The sequence below is a fragment of the Rattus rattus genome, chromosome 1, assembly GCF_011064425.1.
Source record: "Rattus rattus isolate New Zealand chromosome 1, Rrattus_CSIRO_v1, whole genome shotgun sequence".
Taxonomy (NCBI): domain Eukaryota; kingdom Metazoa; phylum Chordata; class Mammalia; order Rodentia; family Muridae; genus Rattus; species Rattus rattus.
This window is the reverse complement of record NC_046154.1, coordinates 94302542-94327870: the sequence shown is the minus strand read 5'-3', so window position 1 is coordinate 94327870 and position 25329 is coordinate 94302542. Positions and strand designations below refer to the sequence as shown.

General features: G+C 50.0%; 1 protein-coding gene across 3 annotated transcripts in view; it reads right to left on the bottom strand.

The window, feature by feature from the left end:
• Ptpn3 (protein tyrosine phosphatase non-receptor type 3) overlaps window positions 1-24767 on the bottom strand; it is a 114496-nt gene extending 89729 nt beyond the window's left edge. The window contains exon 1 of one of the 3 annotated variants that reach the window (XM_032903760.1): window positions 24503-24767. The gene's annotated coding sequence lies outside the window, so the exon portion shown is untranslated. Of the gene's footprint in view, window positions 1-3000; window positions 3081-24193; window positions 24277-24502 lie in introns of those variants that run through there. The other 2 variants (XM_032903769.1, XM_032903777.1) reach the window with 2 other exon arrangements.
• Window positions 24768-25329: the final 562 nt, after the last annotated feature.

Below are 25329 nucleotides of genomic sequence, written 5' to 3'. Positions count from 1 at the left end.
GGGGGAAGGTAGAGGTGTGGGGAGCCTAGCTTCCAAAGGATGTTAAGCCCTAGGGGACAGGAGACAGAGACACCGAGGCTGGGACCTTCCAGGGTGAGGTGGGTGACAGGACCAGCTCGCCGAGGTTTCCAGGCGTGGCAAAGGCTCCACACCCACACAACCACAGGGAAAGGTCATGAGGGGAAGTTCAGGGAGGCTTTAAAAGCTCTGGGGCAAAAGAGGAGCCTGAGGGATAACTGATATCTTAGAGAACGTTCAGGGAGGATTAGGGCAGGTTCTTTTAGAAGCTTTTACATAAAAGAGGAATCAGGATGTGGTGAGAGGTTTAGCATCAGGCAGTGGGAGGGTGGGAACTCCAACTTAATCACTTACTAGGGAAGGCTACCTCAGCAGTTGCTTACTTTTTTCTAAGAGTTATCTAGAAAAGGGCAGATAGCCCTGCTTCCCCAGGGCCAGTTTTAAGCTTTGCAGGGACTATGTACTCCAATTAACAACTTTTGTTGGGCTGATTCTTTTTAACCTGATGGTTAAACAGATGACAGGAACAGGATTCAGGGGCCTGGGAGGTGGCTCAGTGGGTAAATCTTTTCCTTTCAAGAGTGAGAACCTGCGTTCAAATGCCGAGTAGGGAGCCCTGTAAGAGCTGGCACCTTCAGTGAAGGCTCCCAGAGTTCCCGTAGGGGAGACACGAGGCAGAGACAGAATTCCCAGAGGCTCAGGGGCCAGTTAGCCTGGAATATGGTACGGAGCCGTGAAATGCAGAAGACCCTGATCACGAACACGGACGGATGCCAACGCCCGTGTTTATTCTCTGACCTCCACAAGCCTGTAACCCTCACACATGCACCACGCTCACACACAAACAAAAGGACTTCTGCTCAACAGAAAGGCCCAAGGAAAAGGCTGCATAAACATGGAAGATACTGAGCTTCACTCGAAAGGGTAGGGGATCTCTGAGGAACATGGTGGAGGAAGGTGGGTGGCTTAGTTGACCAAAACCCATCGCTAGAGGTAATCAAATAAAGGAACTCTATGACGCTCACATTGGAAATACTGGAGAGTATGAAAAATGAGATTTAGAATTGGGGACCAAAATTCTATCATGACTTCTTTGTAAGTGCCCAGGGTCTGTTTCTGTTTATAGAGGCCACATTCAACTGTAGCATTGTTCATATTCTATCTCCTTACATAGATTTCCTCGGAAATGATTCTACCTGGATGCCTCATTCCTGGAAGTTTTAAATGGTTCATCAGATGAGAGCGAGGAGGAAGAGCACTACTTAGAGGAAGCAAAGCATCACTGTAAGGCTTAAAAACTGAGAGTGGGGGTTGGGGATTTAGCTCAGTGGTAGAGCGCTTGCCTCGCAAGCACAAGGCCCTGGGTTTGGTCCCCAGCTCCGAAAAAAAGAAAAAACTAAGAGTAAAGTGCGTCCAGTTCTTAGCACTTTCTACCTAAAACTAAGCAACCAACCTCTTTTCGTCTCGCCTGTGGACAGTTCCACCAAGCTCGGAACAGACTGGAAAAAACAGGATGGAATAAATTCACTCTACAGGGAACATGAATCAAGTTGCATAAACTTTACAAAAATACTGTGTTAATATTTGCCCTCGAACATGGCCACACCCATTTGGGTGTCAGCCTCTGATATTTCAGTCTTGGGCTCCAGCCCCCACCCCTTTACAGCCAAAAAAAAAAAAAAAAGCCAGCAGAAGCCTCCACTAAAGAAAACAGCTAAAGTCACTTTGAAAGGTTCGAGATGTGTTAATCACGGTGTATCCCAGCCAAGAGGCTGGAATCTCACAGTGGAATGTCCTGCCAGCCTCCGCCCCTGCCAAGATGTCTGAAGCCAGGGCCAGCCAGGCCAGAGAAAACCCATACTCAACTACCATTGAGCAGCCTTCTCCACGGTTTTATCTCAAGGAAACACAGAAAAATGCCCCAACCCTTCTCCTTGCTCCCACCCCCACCCCTACTTCCCAGCATCCTGGAAAAGCTTTTCTTGGGCCACCTTTTCCTTCATGGGCTTCCTAGGCAAGAGCCCGTAGAGCCTGGTAGAGGCTGGTTCCAGCCCTAAAGCCCTCTGCTTGGAAGGGCTTAATCCCAACGGGTCATCTTGGGTTAGACCAAACACAGTAACCATGCCGGCCGCTACTGCCTCTAGAAACTGAGATAGAGACGTACTTTCATGGCGCCTACTCAGCTTCCCGGGGTCTTTTCCTCATGATCAAATGAGGACAGAAGATTCATAAAAGAAATGTGTATGAACATTCAAAGCACCACGTTCTAGAAACCAGACACGGGCAAAATGCCGAAAGGTGTAATTGTTCCCGGTACAAGTAAAACCAAGTGTTTAAACTCTTACGGGGCAAAAAAGTCTATTTTGCTGGTACCGTTGCATTTATTTGGACTGAACCCGGACATGTGTTGAGGCCAGGAGTTCTTGGTGAACTGAATAAAACCCATTTTAGAGGAGTAACTAAGCAGGGCTCCAGTTCTGCCGCAGGTCCACCAACATGCCCCTGGGCAATCCGACTTGCTTCCTAGGTTTCTGCTGCATCCCCCGTAAACATTTCTGGGGAGCAGCTGAGTACCGGGTCTTCCATAGCCATAGTCAACACTCCACCCACCTCATTCCTAGGTCCCTGGGCCATCCCAAGCTGGGATTGCTGTGGGAGGAACAAGAGAAGGTCCCACGGGGCATCAGAGGTTTCCAAGTGCTTTTCCATCCACTCTCTTTCCTGACCTCGTGGCTTTTGAAGGCACTGAACCTCTGTACGGGTCAGTAGATTAGCCTCAGGAGAGCATGCCTAGTCATGGTCAACTCCAACAGTCATACGGATCCCTACTCAGTTCCAGCGTGACACAATTGCCAGCTCCAAGTCTCCTGACCCATGCCACCGGGCGGGAGGTGAATTACAGGTGATTCACTTCAGGTAAAACAGGGCCCCACGCTTAATCACTCTGTCTCTGTAATTTACTGACGACAGGTTCATTCTTACCCTTCTGTGATAATCTTTACAAGCATTCCCCAAGGCTCACGTGGAGGTGAATTTCCTCTTATGAAGGAAGTGGTCCAGAAAAGCCGCCTTTCTCCCCAATTAATTCTGCAACATTAGAAACGCAGGTAATGATATGGTTGTTTATTACCCATGTTCCTCTACTGTAAGGTGACACAGAGCTTTTAACAGGTGTCTCAGAAAACGTAAACAATACCCAAAGGACAGTCCTTTTCCTGTGAAGGTCATGGCCATTTCAACACCTTTCCAAATTGAGAAACAAAGCGAACGATTCCCTCGGTTTTCTAAGAGGTGCCGTCTGAAAAGCATCATGTGCCAATCAAGGGCCTTCCGGCAGATCAGAAGCCATTCCAGGGTTAATTATTAGCTTCCTAAGAGCCACCTAGGACCTGAGGCCTGACCCTGGAGTTGACCTTGGGCCCCTCCTATCCTATGACCCCAGGGAAGTCCTCACAGCAGCCCAGACCGTAGACTTGAAGTCAGTCAGCCCCAAGCTCTTTCACCTCACGGTTCCAAACAGAGAGAGGATCTAATCACTAAAGACAGTCATTGTGGGGACTCTAAGCAAGGGAGACACCTAGGGTATGTTAGAGACCTGAGTCTGCAGGAAGATACAATCCAGCCTCAGGGTCTAAGACACAAATGGGTGCTCAGGCTCAGCAAACTCTAATCTGCATTTGCCCAAGCAAGGAGGCTCTGAGCAAGGAGCGATTAGCTGGCCCTGGAGTCGGGGGTTGGGAGAAATAACACGCGTGATCTCCGAGGACATGCTCAGGAGAGCACGCCGGAAGTAAAGCCACAAGCCAATCTGCAGTGTGATTTTGTTCTGAGTTGTGTTCACGGGTGTCAGGGAGCTGTAACATCCCCACTTTACAGCAACACAGTCTGCATTATCCCGGGCCCACGTGTCTTCCGGATTCAGTGTTCCAAGTGGGTGTGCATGAGCACAGCTGGACATTCAACCAAACCAGCTCTTCACACGTGGGGCTCAGATCCCAAAGGACATGGGAAAACATAGATTAGGAGCAAGTGAATAATAATAGCACTAACTGCATGCATGGCTACGGGGCCCAGAAGAGATGTGTGTTAGGGTGATACCATGAAACAAACTCCTTTCCTTGCGGAGGAAACCTGGCTGGGTATGAGCTGATGGGAAGAAGCCAGACCAAGGCTCAAGCAAAAACCCAGCCAGACGGACCAACAGGCTACTGAGGACAATGGTAGGGGTGTGGGGGGGGTCGCTAAGTTTACCATTTTCTGTCTTTTTACCGGGCAGCTCGATCTTTACACTGGACTAGACAGACACAAGGAGGTGGGGAGCCACCATGAATGCCACTCATGGCCATATAACACCTTGCTGGAAATCTTTATCAGACTGAGCTGAGCCTCTGTGTGTCTGAGCCTGTGTATCCCCTATGTCACAATCCATCAGGGGCTCCCCAGGCACAGGACGCTAACCAACACTGACCTTACTTTTAAATAGTGCTTCTCAAAATATATAGGGGTCTAGGATCGACTATTTCAAGCACCTTTATAAGTACAATTCTGTGACATTAATTATTATATACTCAACATTGTGCAACTATCACCACTATTTCCAGAAAACTCCATCACTCCAAACAGAAACTCTGCACCCATTAAGCAATCCACATCTGCCCAATTCCAAGCAACCTACCTTCTGTCTCAGTGGATTTACCCAGTTTTGATCTTTCCCGTATGGAAGTGTGCCCTAGTTTGCTTTCTATTGTGATTTAAAAAAAATGACCAAAATCGCCTTGTCGATCTAAGGCGACAGTCGATTCAAGGGAAGCCAAGGCAGGGTGTGAGGCAGACCGTGGAGGATCGTGCTGCTCTTCGTGGCTGCCTCGGCCCACTTTTACACCCCCCCCCCAGTACACCTGCCCGGATGTGACACCTCCCAAGTGAGCTGGGCCCTCTTGCAGTCGAAAATACGCCCCACTGACTCACGGAAAGGCCAATCCGATAGAGGTATTATCTCAAATGAGAAGCTGCTTCCGCTTGACTTGAGCCTGTGTAAAGCCTACAGAAAAGCTAACCTGGACAAAATGGCATCCCACAGGATCTCGTTTTGAGGCTGGCTTACAATTCTTCAGCACACTCTCTACGTTCTTCTATGTTTCAGCGTGTGGGACAGCGTCTCTCCGCGACACAACTGCCCAACACTCAGTTTCCTTAGCTCAACACATTTCCCCGCAGGCTTTCACTCACTTGGATTTAGCTGCTGTCAGTTGTGCCTGGTGATGCAATCAACTTTACTGTGCAGAAATCCACGTGGAACGGAGCATGGTGGCCCACACCTTTAGCACTACAGTCAGGAGGCAGAGTGGGATCTCTTGAGTTCGAGCCAGCCTGTTCTACAGAGAGAGAGAGAGAGAGAGAGAGAGAGAGAGAGAGAGAGAGAGAGAGTGTGTGTGTGTGTGTGTGTGTGTGTGTGTGTGTGTTCCAGGACAGGCAAGGCTACTCAGAGAATCCCTGTCTTAAAAAGACAACAAGAGGGGTTGGGGATTTAGCTCAGTGGTAGAGCGCTTGCCTAAAGCAAGCAAGGCCCTGGGTTCAGTCCCCAGCTCCAAAAAAAAAAAAAAAAAAAAAAAAAGACAACAAGAAATCCAGTGGATGGTTTTGTTTTTTTGTTATTTTGTTTTTTTTCTGTTAAAGCCTAAGGACAGACTGCAAGGTTATATGGGAATTCCATATCTACCCTTTCCAAGACATGCTGGCTAAGTTTTATGTCAACATTACACAAGCTAGAGTCACCAGAGAGGAGGAAGTCTCAGCTGAAAAAGAAAACTGGCCTCCATAAGATCTGGCTGTGGGGAAACCTGCAGAGCATTCTCTTAGTGACTGATGGGGGAGAGCCCAGCCCATGTGGGTGGGGCTATCTCTGGGGTGGTTGGGGGGGGTGTCTATTAAGGAATCAGAGTTGGGCAATAGTGTGGAAGGCCATTAATCCCAGCTCTCAGGAGAGAGGGCAGTCAGGTGGATCTTTGTACGTTACAGGCCAGCCTGGTCTGCAGGACAGACAAAGCTACACAGAGAAACCTTTCTGTCTGAAAACCCAAAAAAAAAAAAAGGAAGGGGGGGAGAGAGAGAGCGAGAGCGAGAGCGAGAGAGAGAGAGAGAGAGAGAGAGAGAGAGAGAGAGAGAGAGAGGAGGAGGAGGAGGAGGAGGAGGAGGAGGAGGAGGAGGAGGAGGAGGAGGAAGAAGAAGAAGAAGAAGAAGAAGAAGAAGAAGAAGAAGAAGAAGAAGAAGAAGAAGAAGAAGAAGAAGAAGAAGAAGAAGAAGAAGGCGGGGCGGCTGAGCAAGCCAGTAAGCAGCACCCTTCCTTGGTCTCTGCATCAGCTCCTGCCTCCAGGTTCCTGCCCTGTCCTGGCTTCCTTCCGTGATGGATTTCCATGTGGAAGTGTAACTGAAACAAACCTTTTCCTCCCCAAGTTGCTTTTGCTCGTGGTGTTCCATCCACCTGGGAGACAAGACCTGCTGAACTTTCCTAGAGGCCCTAGCCCACTTCACATTTCTAGCAACAATGCGTTCCCTATCTGCCCACATCCCTGCTAACACTTGGCAGTCCCCCTCCCTTTTCTGGATATGATCTCCCCTGGGTATATGGTAGTAGTTCAATGGCTTGGACTATCCCAAGCCTAATGACTAACAACAGTGAGAGAGAGAGTCCTTTCATGCAATGCCCATCAGTCGCCCACCTTCAGAGAAATGTCCGTTCAAGTCCTTTGCTCATTACTGAAATGAACTCTCAGGATTTAGAGCTAGTGAATCTCAGGGCGTTTTTTAAGGATTTATTTTTTTTTTAAGCGTATGTGTCTCTATGTGAGCTTGTGTTTATGACTGCAGTGCTCACTGAAGCCAAGGAGGGTATGGAAGACCCTGGCTGTTACGAGCTGCTTCTAATATGGGTGCTGAGGCAGGAACTTGGGTCCCTCTGGATGACCACTGAGGCTTCTCTCTAGCCCCCAGTTTTAGGAATATGTTCCTCATATTAAACGTGTGTGAGCATGATTCTAAAACACTTTCTCCTGTTCTAGAGACCACCAACACTTGCTTGGATGCACCAACATTCACGTTCCGATGGGACTCAATGAACCTCTTTTTTCCTTTGTGGTTTAGGCTTGTGGTATCGCATGCCAAGAACCCACTGCTAAATCCAAGGCAGTGAAGACCGATCCCTATGGCTTCCTCTAAGAGGTTTTGTGGCTTTAGCTTTTTATACTTAGGTAATCGACGTATTTAGAGTTGGTTTTTTTTTTTTCTTTTTTCTTTTGGATAGGGTATGAAGCAGAGTTAACATACAGGCCTGCAGAAGACCAGCCCCCAATCAATCATTCACTGTGGGTAAGCCACTGTGAGTCGAAAAACCATCCTAGGGCACGAGTACTCCGACCATCCACCTGATGCTCCTGACTGCTCCAGGACCATCCACGGCGGGCAGATATTAAACCTGATCAGCTAAGCAGATTAAAGATTAAATGTGCGTGAACAAATCACGGTGTTTACACACGCCCAATGGCTAGCCTAAAATGACACAAAATCAACTAAACACCCCTGACCAATGACAAGATGGAGTGTCCCAGTCGTGGGACACTCAGCATACTCTTACAAGCTTCCTGTCTTGGGTCCTTGTCACACGGATGAGGAACTAAGAGCAAAGCGAAACAAGACCTTCCCACAGCCTGGGCCTTACCCAGTAGCAAGCAGAGGTCTGGCTCCAGGATTTCACAGACATAGATATGCAAGAAAGATCCACATCATAGTTCTGACTGGCTTCAAGGGGCTGGGGGTGGTAGCTTCAGATCTGCCTATGGTCACTTCTGTCCACCTTCACCATATTCACTCTGCCAAGCCACAGCTCCCTTGACCGTTCCCAACTTGTGACAGGCGAACTCTACTTCAGGGGTTCACACCTGCTGTTCCCCCTTCTGTGACACCCTTTAGATATTCGTTTGCTCTCTCCCTTCCCTCATGTGCCTGGTTCACATTTTACCTCATTAATATGGCTGTTCACGTCTTTCCCTACGCCCGGAACCCCACTTTATTTTTCTCCCGAGTGTATGAGTAAGCGGTGGAAGACAGGATAGCATATGTACAGGCGTGGCCACCAAGGCACCCACACCTTACTTTTGGACCTCCTGTCTGGGAACCCCTGAGCTGTATCAAGGACAAGAAAGGCAGGGACATCACATGTCATCCAACCCTTCTACATCTGTCAATCCAGCTCAACGTGTTGGTGGCAACTGACTTAGCCACAGGAGATGGAATCTCCACCCGTATTAGATGTTTGTGAGATGCACGTGTGAATGAGTAAGAGGCCGTCCCACCTACACGGGGCTGGTGCTCATACTGTGAAAAGGGCTGTTAGCCTTAGCACATTCCAATGAAACCAGAAGGTTATGGTCAATGATTCCCAGGAGCCTACTGCCAGGAAACAGTCAAACATGGGAAAAGGTAGCTGCAAAGTTCTTCCTCCCAGGTGGTATCTACCACACTGAAAAATTAGAAAGAAAGAAAAAAAAAGAGAGAGAGAGAGAGAGAGAGAGAGAGAGAGGGAGGAAGGAAGGAAGGAAGGAAGGAAGGAAGGAAGGAAGGAAGGAAGGAAGGAAGGAAGGAAGGGCAGGCAGGCCGGCCAACTGCCAACTTTTGGGGGCCACTTAAGTGTGGTACAAAATCTTCACAAGACAGCCATGAAAATTTCACAGTATGAACCAGTGGGTGGTAGTGATGGCCAGGGCACAAGTCAGGTACTCTCAATATTTGGGAACTAGAGGGTCATAAGGGTCAGGAGTTCAAGTTCACCTTCAGCTACACAGTGAATCTTGGGTTATGCTGGGCTACATGCCAAAATAGGAAGAGAAATCTTATAATATGAAAAACAAAGCATTAGGTTTTAAAAAGCCATATATCTACGGCGTGATTGTTCTATAAGAAGCTATGATGAACTTAAAGAATATCAAGCAGAGTTTTTTGAAAGAAATGCAGTCACCTGTGGCTTTATGGTACCCAGGGATTAAGACCTTTATCCTCCCTCCCCTGCCTGACACCTCCCACCTTCCTTCCATTTGCAATCTGCCTGCATAACTTCCTCTTCTAGGGGCAGCTCTACCCCTAGGTCCCACCCTCACAACCTCTCAGGGCCTGCAGTGTTCCCGCCTGTTCCAGACTTCCTGCAGACCCTCTCACCCAAACTGGCTCCACTGCACTCCTCAGGTCCCCTCCTGCACTCCTAACCCTAGGCCTGCAGCAAATGCTGGAACCTTGCAGAGAGCACCAGTGCCTGGATCTCATTCTTTGGAGGGGTGCTGCTACTGAGGGCAGAGTCCTAAGGCCCAGGCCCAGAAGACCTGATCCGAGGCTTGGGTAGGTCCTATCTTTCCAAGTAGCAGAGAAGTAAATTTGTTCTGGGCATTGCTGGAGTCTCCACAGAAATTCCCATTCCTGCTGTGGACTATCAATCCAGAGAGACCCTAGTCTGGTCCCACATTCCCAGTCCTGACTTGGAGGCCTCAAGTATATTCTATCCCTGGTGCATTCACTGGAGAGGGCCTGTGGACTCCATACCCCTGTTTCTCCCTTATCAGTTCTGGGTTTTCAGGTAGTCAGCAGATCTCAGCACTGGACAGATACATCCTCCCCTCACGAACTCTACACGTGTCCCACTCAACAATGCCTCAGACATGGATGAGGCCCTCTGTCTAGACTGTCAGGCAGGCAATTAGGGAAGTGAGTATTGGGCTATCTCAGGCCTTCAGTATGGTGAGTGCTGAAAGAAGGGGACTGTGCCACCGGTTTCTGGGGTATCTCCAGAGCCGATCACAGCACCTTATAAGAAAAATTTAACTGTGAGGTGACCCTGAGGATGCATGTCAACCAACATCGTCACCCCAAAAATCTCAAATCTCTGGGGTTGTGACTGCGATGATCTGTCATCGGTGTCACTGTCATGTCCTCGGTCCAGGTCCACTTGCCCCATTAAGGGACTGAGTGTAAGGTCAAGTGTACAGCAGAGGGGTTGGGGATTTAGCTCAGTGGTAGAGCGCTTGCCTAGGAAGCGCAAGGCCCTGGGTTCGGGTCCTCAGCTCAAAAAAAAAAAAAAAAAAAAAGTGTACAGCAGAGATGAAGATACCTTTCTAGAGTTTCAGTTATCTAATATTGATGAACTCAGAAGACATAATGGAAGGTTCTAGAAGTAAACAATTCAGAAGGGTGCTTTTGTTGTGTGCAGGAGATAGGAACCTAGTACCCCAGGGCCACGCCCAAGTTATATACTTTAAGATCTCAATTCCTAAGTTTTATGTATGATTTTTAGGGTCTCATGTAACCCAGGATAGCCTCAAACTGGTCATGTAGCTGACGGTGGCCTCGAACTTCTGGTCTCTCTGCCTCCACCTGAGTGTTGGGATCAGAGGCCCAAGCCACCATCCTTGGTTTATGCTGTATTTATTCTTGGAGGTGGAAACCAGGGCTTGGGACATGCTAGCTCATTCTACCAAGTGAACTTCCCCCTTCCCAACTCTTACATACCTTTTTATTTTAATTTATTTTGAGACAGTGTCTCATTATATATAGCCTAGGATGCCCTTGAATTCATAGATATCCACCTGGCTCTGCCTTCCAAGTCCTGGGATTAAGGACATGCACTTCTATACCCAGCTAAATATCTTTTTTATTACAGTGAGCGCTGTTAGTCTTCTATTTTATTCTTCGCTCTTGATTTCTTACTGCGTTTAATTTACATGTAGGCTAGAACACCTAGGTATGTCCAGTCAAGAAAATCCATAGTACACTAGGGTTTAGTACTGTCCTCTCTCTACAATTCTCACAACCACAGAGCAAGTTCTAAACAACTAAGTGCTGTTTCTGACGGACAGTTTAGGATCATAAGGAGTCTGGAGAAATGAAGAGAGATGGCTCAGCGGTGAAGATCACTGACTGCTCTTCCAGAGGTCCTGAGTTCAAATCCCAGAAACCACATGGTGGCTCACAAGCATCTGTAGTGGGATCCAATGCCCTCTTCTGGTGTGTGAAGACAGAGACAGTGTACTCATAATCTTCTTCATAAAGAAGAAGAAGAAGAAGAAGAATAAGAAGAAAAAGAAGAAGAAGAAGAAGAAGAAGAAGAAAAAAAAGAAGAAGAGGAGGAGGAAGAGGAGGAGGAGGAAGAAGAGGAAGAGGAGGAGGAGGAGGAGGAGGAGAAGACGAGGAGGAGGAGAAGACGACGACAACGACGACTTCTTTTGGGTCCCATCCCACTCTCGATCTGGCACATCCAATCATACTCTATTCTCACTGGAGTTAAAGAGACTTTGCTGGTACCTCCACTACGGCTCCCGGGATCTTCCTCTTCCTCCTCTCTGTGGCCAGCGGCCATGGTCCCATAGTTGCCACCATCCACAGCTCTGGCAGCGAGAACAAAGTACAGCTCTCCCCATCCCTAAGGCTGCTGGTTCAAACCAGAAGCAGATTTCACACAACGAGCAATGTCAGAGAAATCAAAGAGTCGCTGTGCCATCAGGGATCGTCAGGTGACCTCGGGAGGGAGAGGTGCCACTGCCATTCCTTGCTAGCCGAACAGTGAACAGCTGTTAGGGGCTCGCTTGGGGCCGCAGAGGGTGTGGGTCGAGTCTGCCATCGGAGGCTGATACTTTCACAGCACGGGCGGCGTACCCCAGCACATCTCACTCTGCTCAGTGAACGCTTGGCACAGAGGAAAGACACGTGGGGACATTTCAGTGGGGACAATCATCTGCCTGGGACTTAGAACACAGGGTTGTTCAGCAAGCAGGAGGCCAGGTGGCAAAACTCTTCAGAGACAGGAGGAAGGGGGTCAGGAAGGTACTGAAGTTTGGGGAGCCCCTCTCTCTGCTATCCATCTCATTTCCTTGACAAACAACCCCAAGATTCCTACTTAGGAACTTACCACCCTCCCAGAGACCCAAATGTTGCTGTCTGACTCCCAGGTGCACAGAGCCCCACTTGCAAGTTCAACCTCCCACAACCCTCAGCTCTCCAGAACCCCCACTCTCTGGCTCTCACTGCCAGAACATATGTTATGAGTCAATTAGAAAGACTCAGGAAGCTTGGAAGACAGATCTGAAGAGTCCCTCAGAAGGCCCAGTGTCAGGCGTCAGGCGTCAGGTGTGTGTGTGTGTGTGTGTGTCTGTGTCTGTCTCTGTGTCTCTCTGTCTGTCTCTGTCTCTCTCATGATTGACAGCATCTTCCACAGAAAAGCAGCTCTGCCAGGCAGTCTTCCCATCTGGAATCTTGTTCCCATATTCATCTCTTCCCAGGAGGCACTGGGGCACTCCTTCTCAGAAGTCCCTCTCCTCACATGCTGAGCCCTGAGGACAAAGCTGAATAAGAGAGCACTTCTACCCAAGAGTCCCCACAGAGGGGTCCCTTTCATATCTCCCATGCCTGAGGCCTATGGCTAAGAAAATAAGTCTTTCAAACTTTTCTCTTAATATCTCTCGTGGCAAGGAATCTGCCTTCCCGATTGTGGCCCTTTAAGATTGACTTGATGGAAAGGTTAAAATGACAGCACAAAACTTAAGGATCCTTGCAGGGGCTGGGGAGATGGCTCAGAGGGTAAAGCGTTTGAGCTATGAATATGAGGGCTGGAGCGTGGATCCCTAAACCCATTTAAAGGGCTGGACAGGCATAACGACCACTTGAAACCCTAGCACTCAGGAAGCAGAGACAGGCATCCTCAGCACGGGCTGCTTCCTACTGTCCTCATAAAACACAACCAAGGCCACTCATAAAAGAAAGCACGAGAGGCCGGGTGGTGGTAGTGCACACCTTTAATCCTAGCACTTAGGAGGCAGAGGCAGGTGGATCTCTGAGTTCAGGGCCAGCCTGGTCTACATAGTTCCAGGACAGCTAGGGCTACACAGAGAAACCCCAGTAAAATAAACAACAAAACCCATTCAATTTAGCTATGATTTCAGAGGGCTAACAATATCTATGATATGGGATCAAAGTAACAGCTGAGAGCTCACTGCCAGCTAGAGAGAGCTTTGGAGATCATAGGAATCTTTTGGAGCCTTGAAGCCTGCCCCAGCAATGCACGTCTACAACAAGGCCACACTTTTTTTTTTTTAAAAAAAAATATTTTTTAAAGAATTGTTTATTTATTTTATGTATTCGAATACACAGTCACTGTCTTCAGATACCAGAAGAGGGCATCAGATCCCATTACAGATGGTTGTGAGCCACCATGTGGTTGCTGGGCATTGAACTCAGGACCTCTGAAAGAGCAGCCAGTGCTCTTAACCACTGAGTCATCTTTTGAGCCCACAAGATCACACTTCTTAATCATTTCTACCAACTGGGAACCAGGTATTCAAGTATATTAGTCCACGAAGGCCACTCTCATTCAAACCACCATATCAAATTAGCCCCAAGTAACCAGGATTCAATGAGACCCTACCTCAATAAATTAGAGAGTGACAGGGAAGACCCTTGACATCAACTACAGGCCTCCGCATGCACGCTTGCACATGCATACAAACAGCCGGGCACACATGCACACACACACAAGCATTCTTGCAAACAAATATCCTAAAAACAGGTCGGCAGCACCTAGAGAAGCACAGGTGTGCCCCGGAGTCACCTGTGCCACTGCTGGTGGTGTGTAGACCGCATCTCAGCATCTTCCAGGAACTTTCTAAAATAAAGAAGACAGAGCTCAACTAAGCCCAAGGGAACTTGGAGAGGCCTAGCTTGGAGTCATGGTTTGAGGTGATGGGGGAGAATGGCAGAAGACAAGGACAGATGTCACCAGGTCATACACAGTCTGTAGAGTGTGGGCTTGATCTATATGCTTTTTCAGGGGAGCACAATGGGGAGGGTAGTAAGCAGGGGACCACTGGCAAAGGGAGAAACAAAAGTACTGGGAAAAGATGATTTGAGAAAGGGGTGTTAGGGTGGGGTGGAAACAATCTGTGAGGGGTGATGGGCAGGTGTGGGGACCAGGGAAAAGTGTCTTTAGAGTTCTTAAACTGGAAGACCTTTTGTTTTTTGAGAGGGTACCTCACTATGTAGCCCTTCCTTGCCTAGAACTCACTATATAGACCAGGCTGGCTTTGAACTAGCATTGATCCCCCTGCCTCTGGAGTGCTGGGCTGAAGGACAAGTGTCACCGTGCCTGGCTCGACTTTACTTACGCTTAGTGACATCAGCCAGGCAGTAAAGGAACCGTGTGCTGAGGTGTTTCAGAACAGTCCAATCCGTAGACAGAGACTAGGGTGGCAGGTGTAGGAGCTGCAGAGAGGGACACCGGAAGCTGCTGTCATTTAATAGGTGTCTATTCCCAAATGTGAGATGTGGGGTGCCGTGCATGGCAGTGACCACTGTGCAATAGTACAAATGTGTTTAATCACTGAATGCCCCTAACCTGGGCACTTAAAAACGGCTAAAAGGTGAATTCTAAGTTCTACTCTTTTTCACCACCTCGTTTCTTTACCACGAGGCTTTTCCCCTCATTACAGGAAAGACAAACATATCGAGAAACTTCACAAACCTGAACTGGAAGTGAATGGCGAATCTGTCCTGGGAAGTGAGAACCGCTTTCCCTGTCCCTCTAGGGTGCTCCCTGGTATAGAAAGGTTGGACAGAGACTTAGCAGGAAGTGGGTGGGGCCTCTTCTCCTTTAGTTCGTGATTCGTTAGAAAAGGCCTAAGGCCACACCAGAACCATCATCTTCTCAGACTGGAGGACGGAAAGTAAGGAGAGAAGGGGCGGAAGATGGAGAGAGAAGCAGGGAAGGTGAGGTGGTTCCTTCAAATGCCTCCAGCATTACATACAGAGCGACAGGCAGAAGTGGGAGGCTAACCTGGAAAGAATTAATGCAGAGGTCAAGGCTAGGGTGTGAACCAATCAGAGCAAAGGACTACACAGGTGAACCAATCGGAGCAAGGAAGGACCACACGGGAGAGCCAATAGGCTGCAAGGACTGAGCTGTCATCTTCAACCACCTCCTACCCTAGGCACAGCTCTGCAAAGGATGGAAGTGAGCTGGCCCACTGACGGTCTGAGTCAGTCAAACCTGCAGAGCTCGGAGAATGTGGCCCGGCAGCCTGAGTCTATCAAATCCTGCAGGGGATTCTGACGTTCTGAATCTGAGAAACACAACCACAGACTACAGAGTCAACGGAACGTTTAATATGGCCATATATAATGGAAAAAAATGGAAAAAAAAAATCCTCATAGCCTAATCCCTACTGTATAAAAGGAGAACTGCTCTAAAGGCAAAATACTTATTTGTATACTAAGAGAAACGCTAAAGGGTATTAACAAATAATAAAAATATACAGCCTGTCTGATATGCTCAATCGAAGCAGACCCAAAAATTACACCTAAGACTGGGGGCTGGAAAGGTACCTAAGATATGGGTCTCAGCAGCTGCCCTGTGGCCAGGGGCCTTGTTAGGACCTCCATCTGTGAAAGGGAAGTGGACTAAGGTTGCTCTCCGGACTCCTGAAGTTTGGATGCTGTGACATTTTGTCCTGTAAAAAGGAGACTCGAAGCAAAAATGCTTTTGCCTCTCTGGGCCTTTTTTTAAACTAGTTTTGCTTTGGTTGACATTTCTGTAGTATCCAGGTTTTGAACCCACGGCCTTGAATGCAATCCACAATCCTTCTGCCACTGAGTCACAGGCCCAGGGCTCTTTTTGTGCTTTTTTTCCTTTTGAGACAAGGCCTCAACAACTTTCCCAGGCTAAACTCCAACCTGCTCTGTAGCCCAGGCAGGACTTGAATTTTATGATCTCCTGCCACGGCCTCAGGAGCAGCTGGAATTACCGTACCTGACACCAGGCTTGGCTGGAAAGGGTTTTGTTTTGTTTTGTTTTTTGAGACAGGGTTTCTCTGTGTAGCCCTGGCTGTCCAGGAACTCACTCTGTAGACCAGGCTAGCCTTGAACTCACAGAGATCCATCTGCCTATACCTCCAAGTTCTGGGTTTAAAGGCCTAGGCCACCACCACCCAGCGGCACGTTTGTCCTTATACAGCAAGATCTAACAGTAACCTAGAAAGTCTTTTTGACGCTCAGCAATGCTACTGCCAGGTGTTCTAAGAACTGGGGCACCCCATCACCTGGCTCTCTAACAGGTGCCTGTTTATAAAAACACCACACTGAGCAGGGCCACCCCACTGGAATAGACTTTTTATCACAAGTAAGTAAGGCCAGCTTGTGAGTTCCAGGTCAGCCAGGTAACACAGGAAGACACCACCTCCAACGGTCACAAACGGGGCTTCCCTGGATGGTGTTCTGAAGCCCACCTGGCCAGCTTCCCAGAAAACAGCTGCATAACTTCACGTTTCTGTCTTACAGTTCCTCGGGACCCCGGAACTCTGGTTGGTGTTTTCTGAGGGGGGAGAAGAGAAGTCCTGGACACTGGGGCCTGCCCCCACCCAGTGCACACTTGACTCTGGGAACCTAGGCTTCCTGATAAGAGGCCCTGGAGTGACACTGTCATTAGGATCTTTCCCAGGATGGCTTCCTGCCTGGTTTCTCTGTACCCAAGCCTCAGTCTGTACCTACTGGGCATCGAATACCCAGTCCCTTGTAACTAGGTTCCCAAAGCCACCTGCTTGCATGCCTCTGCCAATGGGTTTGACCGCAGAACTGAACTAGGGGTGGTTGTGGAGAGACACCCTGATCTAGGGAGACTGGGCTCCTACTCTACCAGGTTTGCACATCTGGCCTCTGAATCCCATGGGAAATCCCGTGGGGTAGGCAATGGGGGACAGCAGGCTCGGCAAGCTTCTCCCTGAGGCCTTATATCATAAGCCCACTCTGTCCCTCCATCCAACCTGAGCCTGCAGTAAAGTTCCAGGCAGAGAAGAGCAAAGTAAGGTCAGAGCTGTAAAGAGGCCATGGCAGGGACGGTCTGAGGTGGTAGGACAATATACAGAGGTATAGGACCACAGCAGGGAACGTGTAGGGACCCTAGGCAGTGCCAAGGTCATCAAGGGGTTTTTGTCTTCATCCAGATGGATTTCTAGTGCCATCAGGTTTGCTAGGCTGGTCTGATCTCAACCCCAAAGTCAGACTTGAGTAAACTGAACACATACACTTATGTACCTAGAGTAGTTCAGGTGAAGCCTGCCGATCGGATGCATCTACTAAAAACATGTCCATTCTCTCTCGAAATGTTCTTTTTGGATGATGTGCTCGAGGCTCAAGTCCAGAGTCAAAGGTGCACTTGGAGGAGGTTGTTTGTGGGCAGAGAAACCTGAACAGTGAATCTCCTTCCTCAAGAGTATTCCACTGGCCTTTCCGATATACCGGCCAACCCGCCAATGAGGTTCCTTGTATATCTGTGCCAACAGTAGGCTCACTATCCCACCCTTTTCGGGGGTCAGGCTATGATAAAAATAGCATTTCAAACCTATTTATAGAAAGACAGCAACAAATAACACCAGCATCCCTCCCAGCAAGGCAAGGGTTGGGGATGCAGAAAGCCAGGAAACTTGCTTCGATCTCCACAAGTATTTACTGAGCACCCGAGACTGTCCAGGCGCTGCGCCTGGCTCTAGGGACGCAATCCTGAGTCAAACGAGAAAGGCCTAAGTTGAAAGACCTGTGACAAAATGGCCGACCCTTGTAGAGAGCTGTTGTGCTTTAGAGCATTCTAACAGAGACATTAAACTGGAGCACACCACGCTCAAGCAGAGGCTTTGTTTGCTCAGCAAAGGACATCACTGTGGCACGTGGCATGAGCTAAGGTTTACAGATTGGGCAGCAGTACCATAACTATTCATCTCTGAGTCTAAAAGTTATAGGAGTGGAGGAGAGGGACGGGGACGAGGCTCCCTTGGCAGAAACTCCTCACAGCACCCGAAGACATGGTGGCTCACACATGCGATCCTCCACTGCATGTAAGGACGGAGGTTCGCTGGGCCTCCCTAAGACCCCACCTCAGAATCAAAGAAGGAGAATTTGTACAACAAGATATTGGGTTTTTTTTTCTCACATGAAAATCTTTCTCTACGCACATGCACTAGCACAAACACGTGTGTGCTCACACACAGGCGCGCGCACACACGCGCGCACACACGCACGCACACCCCTATGAAAGCAGAAGAGGAGGCACAGGAGTGGTGAAAGGGGGTTAACATGAGCAAGGTACAATTGTACGGAGGCTATAAAACTGTCGTCTTTGCACTCTAGCTAAAAAGTGAAATAAACTGTGTACTGTAGTCATGTCCAAGGATGTGACTACTTTCAACAAGTATTACTGGGAGGAGTCCACCAATGACCCTCAAATGGTTTGAGGAAAAACGTTGCACACAGGGGTATGACAAATAGGATAAAATGGTCAGAATGGCTGGGGACGTTTCTCACAGTGTTCTTGAAACTTTTCTTTAGGTCTGAATGAAATTAAAAACAAAGCCTTGGAGAAAGGGAGGGGGGGCGAAAGGGAAGGATTGAGATCTATCCTGTCACTGCAACAGGGCTCCCAGGGCAGATACAGGTACTAATACAAACTAGGCTAATTACCATAAAATTGCCACTGTGAACAGGGCTATCAAGGCAAGGCTGTGATGGCCTGAACACTCCAAGCTTCACCCTGGTGCTGAGCTGACCTGGGTGGAAGGAAGCCATTTGTAAACTCAGTCAGTCCTGGGCTTCAGGACCATGAGGCAGGGCTGGAAGCTGAGGGCCAGAGTAGGTGGATCGGGGCCAAGGGAAGAGCTGAGCTTGGATGTCCTTACCCCTAGAAGCAATAGACTGGGCGGGTGACAGGACATGGGGAGGCCACAGTGGTGGTGGTGACAGCTGCCTCTTGGAGAAGCACCATCTGTGTGTTTCTCCTGCCCCCTGACACCATACTGTTCTACAAACCACATGCATGCACTTGCCAACCAGACACGGGGAGGGGATGTGGGTATGAAGGGGTCAAGCCATGTGCCGAGTGGGCAGGGGAAGGCTGCCAGGGAGCTGCTGCCTCTCGAGTCCAGCCCTCGGAGCTGACTCATCTCAGGGAGGTGGGTACAGAGGCCAGGACTCCACCCCACACCCACGCCTATCTCCACTCATAAACAGCCAGCAAAGCCCTCCAGCCTGAATCCTGCTTTTCTTCAGTCCTAAGGAAGAGAACTCACAGACTTGACTTGGGAGAAGGCCTCCAAAGGGGAGCTACTCAGTAGTGACTCCCATACCAAAGGGAAGGGACTTTCACTGTCCCAGACTTAAGTGGGTCATTAGGTCACTTAAGAAAGCCTGTTCAAGAGACATACGTTCTGTGATGTTCTTCCCTGTACAGGCAAATAATCAGTTTAGGGACAGATGCGGGTTCAAGTCCTCACCATGCAGCCGGGCCTGATGGGAAGTCACTACCATCTCTCAGCCTTGGTTGTTCAATGCATCTGTGAAATGAACTTGGTGGGAGGGACACCACACCAGAGCCTCAGCGCTGAAAGTCCACTGCATGCATGCTTATTAAAGTGTGTGTAAACCGACAGTGTATCGGGGGCCCGCAGTTTCCAGAACTACCCCAGTGCCGTAGCCTTTGTTCTAACTTTCCACATAAACCATCAAACCGCCTCAGAAATTCCACTCTCTCGATATCCAAAAACCTCCGGGGCCTCCCCCTTACAGGCGCTGACATTCTTTTTCTTTCACAGGATGGAGCCGGGCGTTGTCAGCTGAGCCCACGGTACCAAGGAGAAAAGCCCAGGGCCACCAGGTTTCCCTGTGATCTCCTATTTGGTAGCTGCCCGGCAGGCACTTCTGTTGTCTACACCTGGGGGAGCATTGTCTGCTGAGGGAGGCCCTCAACTGCCTTCCAAGCAGCCTCCCAGAGGCAATATGGCCAGAGGGTGGCTGCAAGGACTCAGGCAGCATCCGGTGGCCAGGAAAGACCATACTAATTTGGAATAAGAGACACCAAGAGGCCTCTCTGGCACGAGGTACTCAGTGCAGAGGAAAGAAAACCCAGTGAGGCCTGCCTAACTCAGCAACTAGAGAGCACCCCAATTACTCTGAATGCTGACCACCTTGGAGGCGTAATCCAAGGGCTAGCAGCACCCTTCCCTGTGTATTTCCTGACAGATACCCTTGCTGCTTAATAAGGACCTCCAACCTGACAGGACCTAGAATCACCCAGGAGGGAAGCCTGACTGCCAGGCACGGTCTAGATAGGTTAAATTAAGGTGTGAAGACCATTCACAAGGTGGGCGGTACCATCCCGTGACCCAGGGCCCCAGACTACATAAAAGGGAGAAAGTGAACAGAACTCAAGCAGCCGCCTCTCCCTACTTCCTGACTGTGTGTGTGTGTCCAACCTGGAATGGTTTGTCCATGCTCGGCCCAGGGAATGGCACTGTTAGAAGGTGCGGCCCTGTTGGAATGGGTGTGTCCTTGTTGGAGTGGGTGTGTCACTGTGGGCGTGGGCTTTAAGCCCCTCATCCTAGCTGCCTTCAGATAAAGATGTAGAACTCTCAGTTCTGCCTGCACCATGCCTGCCTGGACGCTGCCATGTTCTTGCCTTGATGATAACGGACCGAATCTCTGAACCTGTAAGCCAGCCCCAATTAAGTGTCGTCCTTGTAAGACTTGCCTTGGTCACGGTGTCTGTTCACAGCAGTCAAACCCTAACTAAAACACAACATGACTGGATAACCGAAGCCCTTGCAGCAAAGACTTTCCTGTCATGGTGAACCATACTATGGGTGCCAAAATGAACCCTTCCTCCTTAAACTGCCTTTGTCAGGTTTTTGGTCACAGCAACTAGAAAAGTGACAAACACACTATGACTGCCACCCCTGGCATCACCTGCGGCAAACATGATCTTCCTTCAAATCACGTAGGAGACAGATGGGTGGATAGATGCACAATATATGCAAGTGCACATGCGTGAGTTCACAGCCCAGTTCTTCTTCTAGCTCTGCGGCACCTTCTGGTCTCTGGGCCTGACACATACTAGGGACCTTACAGAAAACTCTGCATTTGCTATTGGATCTGCGCTTAGGAGCGCCCTGGGACAACCAGGTAACTTGGAGGTCGGGGTGGCTTCGGGTGCAGAAAGTCTAGAAGTAAATGCAAGACTTCTGGATTTCAGCCACGGGTGGAGAGATGGGGACGGGGGGCACGGGACTACAAAGAGCTTCATGGAGTCTCTTCTGCCAAAAGATGGGAGATCTCTGTGAGATCAGAGCCTGTGGTCACCAAGCCCAGACAAGAGCGATGTTGACATGACCCAGTCCTCCCTCATCTGCAGCATGAGGGAAAGGTACCAGAGAATCGGCCCACACACCCACTAGCTGAGCCAGACTGGGGTACCACCAGCACTCCAGCCTGCCAGAGTCTGAGGAGAGGACAAAGGGCCAGGCTTTGCTTTCCAGGAACTGACTGATGTAGGAAGGTGAGCCCTGTAATTACGGTCAAGAGGAGGACCGCAAATCACCGATCCCTTCCCAACACACCGTTCGCCGGGAACTGAAAGGAAGGAGTATGCCACGTCTTAGGGCTTCTCCAGCAAGGTACACCCGTTCTAGAAAACAGTGCCTCTTGCACTCACAGACTCGTAACGTAGCTTAGACGGCCACAACAAGTTCTCTTACCTCTGGTCTCTGTTTCTGCTAGCTCATATATGTGTGGTGTGTGTTTCGGGGAGGACACAACACTGTAATTAAACTTCCAGGTCGCAGCCAACAAAAAGCAGAGCAATTAGCATCCTAGGACTGAGACCAACCTACAACCCCGACTTCTTCCTGGGATAAGATCTGTCCATGACCTTGTCTTGCTGGCAGGGAGTTGAGACCTCAACAAACATATTTAAAGCTACCATACCTTTGCTATGAGATCAGGTAAAATGAGAGCTTCGAGCTGAGATCTTGGCCCATCACAGATCTGGCCTGAGCTGGATGGGAGACACCCTGGATTCCAGGTTGTGGTGGGGGGGTCCCTTGGCTTATTCACCAGTCTTGCCTACCCACAGGCCAGCACCAACCAAACAGAAACATTTGCTCACAGACAAGCCTCAGCTATTCTAAATGCCCTCAGTAACCTCCCATATGCCATTTGCGTCTAATTTGCATGCACTAGTCTTTGGAGGAGACAAATCACCAGGGACGACACAGATCAATACAGAGTATTAGGCATGTTTTATTCTATTCTAATTCTCAGCAGACTGCTATTCCATTAACTGTACGCTGGGATTTATGGGAACGCTCATAGTCTAGGATATTTAACTTGAATGGCCTGCTCTCTGTCAGAAAATAGCTTACCATTGTTAATGCTTCCAGTTTCCAATACAGCTTAGATCTTGATTTAATCATCAAGAAAGACATCTGTGTAAGGCCTTTCTACACCACACATGGCAGTCTTATCCAGAAGAAAAAAAAAGCTCTGTCCCCCAGAACCAGAAACCTTGGTTTTCCTCCATTCCAGTCATGCCCAGGACGGTACAGTTGCCTGTTCAGAGCCTCAGTTTCTTCCTCTATAAAATGGGCGTGACACTAGTCTCAGAGGGAGACCTGTAAAGCTGAAATGAGATAATCCACATACCCAGCACAGCTCAGCAAGGTGAAGTTTCAATGTTATCAAAAAAAAACAAAACAAGGGGTTGGAGATTTAGCTCAGTGGTAGAGCGCTTGCCTAGCAAGCGCAAGGCCCTGGGTTGGTCCCCAGCTCCAAAAAAAAAAAAACAAAACAAAACAAAAAAAAAAAAAAAAAAAAAAACCCTCCAGACGAAATCCTCATTGCCCGCCTAGGTTACACAGAAAGCAGAGGCTATCTCAGTTGATTCTACTAAAAGGAGGAAGAGTGGGGAGAGGGCAGGGAGGTGGGGAGGCACTTCAAACCCAGACAATATATAGAGGCATTCCTGGTAGGCAGAGTTGGAATCGGGCTGCTACTGAGAACAGTTCGGCACTCTATAATGTACAAGGGGCACCCACCACAAAGAATGTTCAAACGGGCGGTGAGACGCCAACAGACCCCGATCCAAGAGCATAAGGTTAATAAGCATGAGAGCTTTGCAACACAGGCATCTTTTTCCCAACCAGGTTTTCCAATTCATCCGCTTCGACATTTGCAACACGAATCAGCTTGCAAAAATAGTTCTTTCTGTAAGTGAGGCCCGAGTGTCAACTTCTGGAGTTTCTGAACTCAGACTGCCATTAAACAAGAGGCTCTCAGCTCACCAGCGCTAGCCTCAGCAGACGTCTCCTGGGCACAAACACAGACCCAGAAAATGACTGCCTAATTCTACCTTCCTGACGAAATGGGAGCCACGAGGGTCTCTTAACTGAATTAAAATCACATCACGCCAACTGCTCGCTTGCTTTGTGCCGGGCACGGAGCCAAACACCTCCACACCATTTATCCTACTTAATCCACCACCAGCCAGGCGAGGTGGGCAATATTACTGCCTGCGTGCAGGGGAGGAAATGGAGGATCAGAGATGTTAAACGACTCGTCCAAGGTCACCAGCTGGCCAAGGGGAAGAGCCCAACTTGAACTTAGGTCTCGCATTTCCCAACCACAAGTTCCCTGTACCTTCACGGAACACTCAGGTGTCAAGTTATCTTAACTTCTCATGAATTTTTTAAAGGCAACTCTCAAGTTCGTAATAAGTTTAGGAAGCAGCAACCGGGGGCGAGGGTTTCCGGGGCGCTCTCTCTCCCCGCACAACGCAGCAGGGTCACCGCAAGTTATCAGAGAAGCCACCCCGGTCGCCCGCGGAACGAGGCGGATTGGTTTGGCACTGGAGTTCGTGCCAGGCCCAGGAAATGCCATCTTTGCAATCTGGGGCGAATTCGCCCCGAGTGGCTGAACCTCGCGGACTACGGGAAGCTGGATCCCCGCAGCCGTGCGCCCCCTCTGCTGGGCTGCGGATACCTCGGCGCCGAGCCCAGGGCTCGGCCAGACTGGAGCGCACGCCCACGCCCGCGCCGCCGCGTCCAGAATGCCCAGCCTTTTGCCGCCCACGCCCCGCCCCAGCCCGGCCAGGTGATCCCGGCCTGCACCCCCCGAATGCCCGACGTGGCGCGGGGACCCGGGGCTGCCAGCACTCCCACTAGTCCTCCCGCGTGTCCGCCGAGCCCTGGACCGGGTGGGGGTGGGGTGAGCCCCGCGTGTCCGCCATCGCGGCAGCCCGCGCTCCGACCCTCCCCGCGGAGGACCCAGTCTCTCATACCTGCAGCATCCGGGGGCGCGGGGCGCCCAGGTAGGTCGCGCGGGCGGGCGCCGCGGAAGCTCGCTCGCGCCGCGACCTGGCCGCTGTCTGAGCATGCCCAGTGCAGCCCGCGGGCGGCTCCCGCCGGCCCGGCTGTGGCCGCGACGGGCCCGCGCGCGGGGCGGGGGACCCGGGACAGGGGCGGGCCCGGGGCAAGCCCGTGGTACGCTTTCACGGGCCTCCGCGGACCACCTGCCGAACTCCCGCACACTTCCAAGTCCCCTGGCTCACGCACACGGCCATTCCCTTTAGCATTTATTGAACACCTACTGTGTGCTTGGCTTTCCGGGATTGCATGCCTAGGAATGGCAAGAGCTTGGCGCACAACGAATCTGAAATGACAGCGAGCCTTGCTCGGTGGTTCCGTGGCTGAGTTGGGGGTTGCGCCGACTCCAGCGGCTCGGTGGCTGAGTTGGGAGTCGCGGGGCTCCTTTGCTGGCCCTAGGACGCCAGGCAGGTTAGCCCTTCCCAAAGCCTTCAGGGCCCCTAGTGGCGGGCGTTCCAGCCGGCCTCTTCCGCCTCCTCCCACACCTGCCTTCCTGCGCTCAGACTGCACCTTCCTCCCCATCACACCCTCTGAACTTGACCCGCCTCGAGACGTTTACACTGCCTTTCCCTCCGGGTAGGACGCCTTTTCCTCTGCTTTGCTGGTGCCCTGCGCCCTCTAATCGTTCAGGTACCTTTCGTACCTTTCCGGCTACCTTTCTAAATTAGCCCTGACCTCTTGCTCCTCTCCAAGTCCTTTATCGCCTTCTAAACAGTATCACTCATCCATTCAACAGTTACTTACGTTCTTCACACTTAATATATAGACAAAATTTCAGTCCCTTGTTGGGAGTTTGGAAGGGAGTTTCTCGCAACAAACAACAGGTCCGTAAACAATGCAGTGTATTAGGTGATAAAATTCTTAAGAACAGGGGAAAGGGGCCAGGCAAGAAAGCTAAGGGGTGGCCCGGTGAGAGCTGGTGGAACAACCAGATCAGGTGACAAATAGCATTCAGTCACACAGCTGAACGAGGAAGCTTTCTCGGGACGAAAAGGCCGGTGTAGAAATGAGCGCAAGCTTTGTGCCTGTGAAACAGAAAGGCGAGCAGAGG